Source organism: Mobula birostris, chromosome 5 (assembly GCF_030028105.1).
Source record: "Mobula birostris isolate sMobBir1 chromosome 5, sMobBir1.hap1, whole genome shotgun sequence".
Taxonomy (NCBI): Eukaryota; Metazoa; Chordata; class Chondrichthyes; order Myliobatiformes; family Myliobatidae; genus Mobula; species Mobula birostris.
In genome coordinates this window covers 196,442,395-196,448,955 of record NC_092374.1, presented here as the reverse complement: position 1 = coordinate 196,448,955, position 6,561 = coordinate 196,442,395, and the positions used below count along the sequence as shown (strand labels likewise).

General features: G+C 43.2%; 1 pseudogene; it reads left to right on the top strand.

Moving 5' to 3' along the window:
* The first annotated feature begins 5,403 nt into the window (after positions 1 to 5,403).
* Positions 5,404 to 5,767, top strand: LOC140198451 (histone H2B 7-like; annotated as a pseudogene).
* Positions 5,768 to 6,561: the final 794 nt, after the last annotated feature.

Below are 6,561 nucleotides of genomic sequence, written 5' to 3'. Positions count from 1 at the left end.
CGGATCCTGACCCGCATCTGGGCCGTACCCTCCAAATTTCCGGACCTGCCTCTCGGTTTTTCTTTTGCACTACATTATTGCTTATTTTTCTATTTTCTATTTATGATTTATAATTTAAATTTTTAATATTTACTATCGATTTGTAATCCAGGGAGCGGGAAGCGCAGAATCAAATGTCGCTGTGATGATTGTATGTTCTAGTATCAATTGTTGGGCGACAATAAATTATAAAGTATAAATGTCCCACTTCCAGTCTGCTTTTGCATTTACATTTGATTGAATTCATAAAACTGAATTTACTACACTGTCAGCACTAGAAATTTGAAATTTTCCAACCTTATCAACAAGAATTGACAGTTCTTCAAATTCTTTATTTCTAAGCATGTAGTTCAACATATCAGTGAACGTCTTATTTGACCAGCCTTAACTTTTTCAGGAATGACAAATTTGAAATCACAATATTGCTGTGATACTTTTTGAGGCAATGCTTTTGTTGTATATAACGGAAATTTCCTGCTGCATAGCAACAAAGTCTTGTGAAAGGGAGCATTTCAGTTACGGCATGGCCAGGCACCCGCGCAGCTTAGGAGGAACAGCAGGTGCCTGGCCTGCTGAGTTCCTTCAACATTTAATGCACCCTTAGTGATATATTTGATAAAATTTAAATGGTGCAGGAAAATGATAAATAACTTATCCTGCTTCAAATTTCTTACATTCCAAAGGGGCTATTTTGCCCCTCTTCTCAAACAACTGGCATTAAGCATCTTTCGGACATCTTACTAAATATTGAAGCCTTCTCAAGCATTCTTCATTAATTTATAGAGCCATAGAGAGCCAAGGAGTTAGAGAGCACAGGGACAGGGCTCTCGGTCCAAGTCACTCACACTGACCAAGATGACTAGCTATGCTAATCCTATTCACCTGCATTTGGGCCATATCCCTCTAAGTCTTTCCAAATGTATTTTAAACATTATACCTGCATCTACAGATTCCCATGGCTGTTCATTTCCTGTACCTGCCCGCCCTGTGTGAAAAAGGTGCCCCTCGGGAACTTCTAAATGTTTCTCCTCTCACCTTATATCTATGCACTCTAGTTTTTGAACGCCTACCCTGAGATAAAGACTGGAACCATCTAGCTTTGCCTCTTAGTCATTAACTGATTTGATAATTCAGTATTATAATTATTATGCTGCAGCATTGACTGAATCTGAATCAGGTTTATCTCCACTGCCCCCATGACTTATTGTACCTCCATAAGATCACCTCTTCCTTGTCAATACCAGAGGTTTTGTTCAACAAGTACATTATGGATGTCAGCAAAGGCTGAAGATTGAAGAATCAAGTTTGTGGCAGCGCCAGAGCATAGATGGGCACTCAAGTGGGGAGACTGAGTAAAAAAACCTAATGGTGGTAGGGGAAAAGTAGAGCAGCTGGACAGATACCACTCTCTATAACTGCAAACACAACTCCCGAACACTGGACAGATACCACTCTCTATAACTGCAAACACAACTCCCAAACACTGGACAGATACCACTCTCTATAACCACAAACACAACTCCCGAACACTGGACAGATACCACTCTCTATAACTGCAAACACAACTCCCAAACACTGGACAGATACCACTCTCTATAACCACAAACACAACTCTCAAACACTGGACAGATACCACTCTCTATAACCACAAACACAACTCTCAAACACTGGACAGATACCACTCTCTATAACCACAAACACAACTCCCAAACACTGGACAGATACCACTCTCTATAACCACAAACACAACTCTCAAACACTGGACAGATACCACTCTCTATAACTGCAAACACAACTCTCAAACACTGGACAGATACCACTCTCTATAACCACAAACACAACTCCCAAACACTGGACAGATACCACTCTCTATAACCACAAACACAACTCTCAAACACTGGACAGATACCACTCTCTATAACTGCAAACACAACTCTCAAACACTGGACAGATACCACTCTCTATAACCACAAACACAACTCCCAAACACTGGACAGATACCACTCTCTGTAACCGCAAACATAACTCCCAAACACTGGACAGATACCACTCTCTATAACCGCAAACACAACTCCCAAACACTGGACAGATACCACTCTATAACCGCAAACACAACTCTCAAACACTGGACAGATACCACTCTCTATAACGGCAAACACAACTCCCAAACACTGTGCTACCAGTTTAGGATTAAAGAGAGTTCCTCAGGACTGGAATGGGAGGAGAAGGATCTAGTTGTCACTGGCCATGTGTGAACCTATTAAACAAAGAAAAGGCAGCTCTGCTGAACAAACATGTATCTAGGGTGAAAGTTTGAAACAAAGGCAATAACCTATTGATTGGTACCTGAGCCACAGACATATTACCATTAAATCAATAAAGAATTGAGCACGTGGTTATATGGACAGCTGCCACAGGAAAGAAGCATCCATCATCAAAGACTCTAACATCTCGCTACTGCCATCAGGCAGCAGGTACGGAAGCCTTAGGTCCCACACCACCGGGTTCAGGAACAATTATCATGCTACAGCCATCAGACCCCTGAACCGACACCAACACAGCATGCCCAGAACTTATTAACCCTAACCAGCATGTATTTTTGGAATCTGGGTGGACACTGGGGCACACAGAGGATCCCAGGCGCAAACAGGGACAGTGAACAAGCTCCTTATAGACAGTAGCAGGAGTTGAACCCTGACCACAGGCACCAGAAAGCACTATGCTTTCTACTATGTTATTCCAGTTTAAGATGGTGAACATCAGAGACTAGTTATCGGTGTCAAGCAAAACAAAGAAAACAAGTCAGTACTTTTGTAATAATGCTTTTCCTGGCAAACATTGATTGCAAACAACAGCCTATAACTTCCTTTTCAAAGTTGAGTTGAGTTTTGGAACTGCCTGTACCACCTGGCATTTTTGCAGTGAAGTCTCGAAGGCTGCAGCACAGCAGCGGGACCGGAAAGAGAGGAAAGAGCCGATGTTTGGGGGCGATCCAGTGTGGGAAAGCCAAGGTGAGGAGACCAGAGGTGAGACAGAGTCGAGGCAGAGCCCAGGCCTGAGAGCAAGGAAAGAACCGAGGTTTGATCAGTTTAAGTGCTGGGCTACCAGCCGGAGACCATACTGAAGCGGTAGGGTCCCAGAGTGAGGAACGAACCGAGGTGTGGCTGACTCACGGACCGGACCAGACCAGACTGAAAAAGGTCAGGGTGTTGGGACTGGAGGCAGGGGAAGGGCTGGTTCTGCTTGCTGCCGCACGACATTTACTTGGCTCTATGCTGAACCAAGGCTGCAGTGACGCACGGCTTCTCGTGTGTGGGCTCACTTTTCTAAAACTTCAGTTCTGAGTGTTGTTTGCTTACTTTTATTGTTTCCCACGTTCTGTGTTTTCCCCCTTCTCTCTGCATGTTGGGTGATCGACAGTCTTTTTAAAAATGGGTTCTATTGGGGTTCTTTGTTCTGTGGCTGCCCATAAGGAGATGAATTTCGAGGTTGTATAATGTATACATTCTCTGATAATAAATGTACTTGAACTGTGGGAAGGGGTACAAGAGAGGAAGCCATTTCTGCATTGTATAACTCTGTTTAAGAAAAAGGGGAAAAGAAAGTGGGTTCTATGGACTCATTAGTGGGCAGCGTCCATCCCAGGGGATTACGGGTTTGTGCCTCTGGTGGACTGTGTCCTCTCCAGGGTGCAAGTCTGTGTGGGAAGATCTGAAGAACCGGCTGTTGGCCATGTAGCGAGTTTCCCCTCTCCACGTCACTGATGTAGTCCAAGGGAAGGACAAGCGACGATACAGCTTGGCACCAGTGTCGTCGCAGAGGTTGTCAGAGTGAAGTTGTAAACAACATCAAACTGCCTTAGGGACCCGGTTCTGGATTTCTTCCTCGGGTTTACTCCTGAAGCCTCTCCCATGGGTGGGTATGGCCGCAACGCAGCGGAGGTTTGAAATAACAGTTTTTCTTTTCCCAGGTGGCTGCCATCCACAGCTGACGAGCCCCACCTGCTTGCAGCAACTGGTTTTGAGGCACCAGTGGTCCACCTTTGCCCTTTCCTTCATCAGTAGAAACAGTTCCGCTGGGCCTAGTAGCTAAGCCACATGTGAAGGCCAAGAGTTGGACTTGGTTGAAAGAGGCTGTTAGAGTCACACACCATTTGGAGCATGTTTTAGGTAGTGGGAGCTTCTCTCCACTACCACCCCAGCTATGACAACCTGAGGAACCATGGACCAGTTACCCTGCCACCGATGGTAGGGAAATGCTGCCCTCTGCTACTAAGGAAGTGGTAAGAGGCATAGAGGAAATAATGACAAGTTTGGGCAGAGTGAATGGAAAAGGAAAGCTAATTTTTCAGGGTGTGTCTAGCAGAAGTGTGTACCAGATGATGTGGTGCTTTGGAATCTCCAAAAGTCTCAGCCAAGTTAAAGTCAAACTCAAGTTTATTATCATATGCACAGGTGCAGTGGAAAACTTACTTGCAGCATCGTCACTGCCGCCTCTGAACAATTCAGTAAAAATGTTCAGAATGGATTACCTCTAACAGTCATTTCTGCAGATGTTGGAAATCTCCACTAACATACTCAAAATGCTGGAGGAACATCAGATCAGACAGCATCTATAGAGGAGGATAAACAGTCAGCCTTCAAGATGATTCCTTATCAGGACTGGAAAGGAAGGGGACAGAAGCCACAAAAAGAAGGGGCTAGGGGAAGAGGAGTGCAAACTGGTCGGTAATAAACGGGGTTAGATTGGGTCCTGCACTAACACCTTAGGAGTCGCCATAGACTCAAAATGTCACTGTAAATGTGGAGACTGGGTGAAACAGATCACCAATAAGTATGGACAAATTTCACATTTGCTGCGATGCTGTATTATATGCACACCTCGTCGAACATTCCCATATTAAATGTATTTTGTTGTTCTTGCAGAAGGCCTCAGGCTTCGCTTTTCTTCTTAGCCTTTGAGATGAGTCAAATTTCTTTATGTTTTGCAACACAAATTAATTTATTTGAACAAGATTGTTTCTAGAGGCGAGGTTTTAAAATCGAATTTGGTTATTAAATAACGGTATTTTTCCTCGCCATTTTAAAGTTCTCCGTGTTCTCTTTACGGTTACAAATAGAAATACGATACCGGCAGCTATTTGTGCATCCGAGCACGGATTAGCCAATTGGAATTGTGAACATAACACCCTTCATTTGCATAACACGGCGCATATCAGACAGATGATTAATATTTAATATTGGAATAACCGTGCTTAAATACTTTGGCCAGATCGAAGAGATTAATTCCTTTCGGGTGCAAAACTAGTCGAACTGATCGGGTTTTTGAGTCAGGCAAGCCTGAGGAGGAATTACAGTATTTGCAATGCCGACCGCTGATGCTGTTCCCGCAAATGGCAGGGCTGTGAGTTCCAAGAGCATTTTGTCAAAGAAGGGCTCCAAGAAACACAAGAAGAGCAGGAAGGAGAGCTACACCATCTACATCTATAAAGTGCTGAAGCAGGTCCACCCGGACACGAGCCTTTCGTCCAAGGCCATGAGTATCCTCAACTCGTCCGTCGCCGATATCTTCGAGCGAGGCTTCCTTCCGGGTGCAATACACCCGCCGCCAGACCATCTCCTCCCGGGACATCCAGAGTGCCGTCCGCTTCCTGCTACCCGGGGGACTGGCCAAACACGCCGTCTCGGAAGGAACAAAAACGGCCACCAAACACACGAGCTCCAAGTAGATTCTCCCCGAAAAAGATTAAACCACCAAACGGCTCTTCTGCGAGCCATCCAATCAAAGTTAAAATGAGATCATAACTGATCAGCAAAATACTTGTAGGCGTCGAATTAGAGGTGCATTAGATATAATGAAAACGAAAAAAACCAAGGCTGCAATTCTTAAAATAAATACTGGAAGCACTAATGTCTGACAGCGTTTTGAAAGAAAGTAAACCTTTCAGTTCGAAGACCCTCGTCTCAGTTTGGTATCAAAATAACCTATAGAAAGTAAATTTTGTCCTATTATTTCAAGTATTCAAATGTAAGGTGCAGCCATGCCTTGGCGTTCACTTGTGAAGCTCCATTTACATTCTGTACTTAGAATCTATATTTAAATTCCACGAGTTTTGAATATAAAAGGAACCATCCAAATTAATTTTTTTATTGGACATTCAAAAGAAAATAGTAAGATCTCATCATCTCCAAGTCTCAATTTATTTCTAATAACCAATATCAAATTATGTTTGACCTCAATATCAATTCGCATTTTTAACAGACGTCAATAATAATCACGGGATGTGATCTCGGACACATCAACAAAATTCATACAAACTTCTGTGTTCCCAATTGCAATAAAATTTGTTCAACAATGTTGGGTTACTATTTACACATAAAATTCCTACGGAATTCCATCCCCCAAACCAAGGCTGACCAAATATTAATGTACAATTTTAAGGAAATTTGTCCAAATCTATATAACTAGTTTCTGAGAATATTCCTTTGTTTTGTCTATGAAAACGCTTATAAACTAAATACA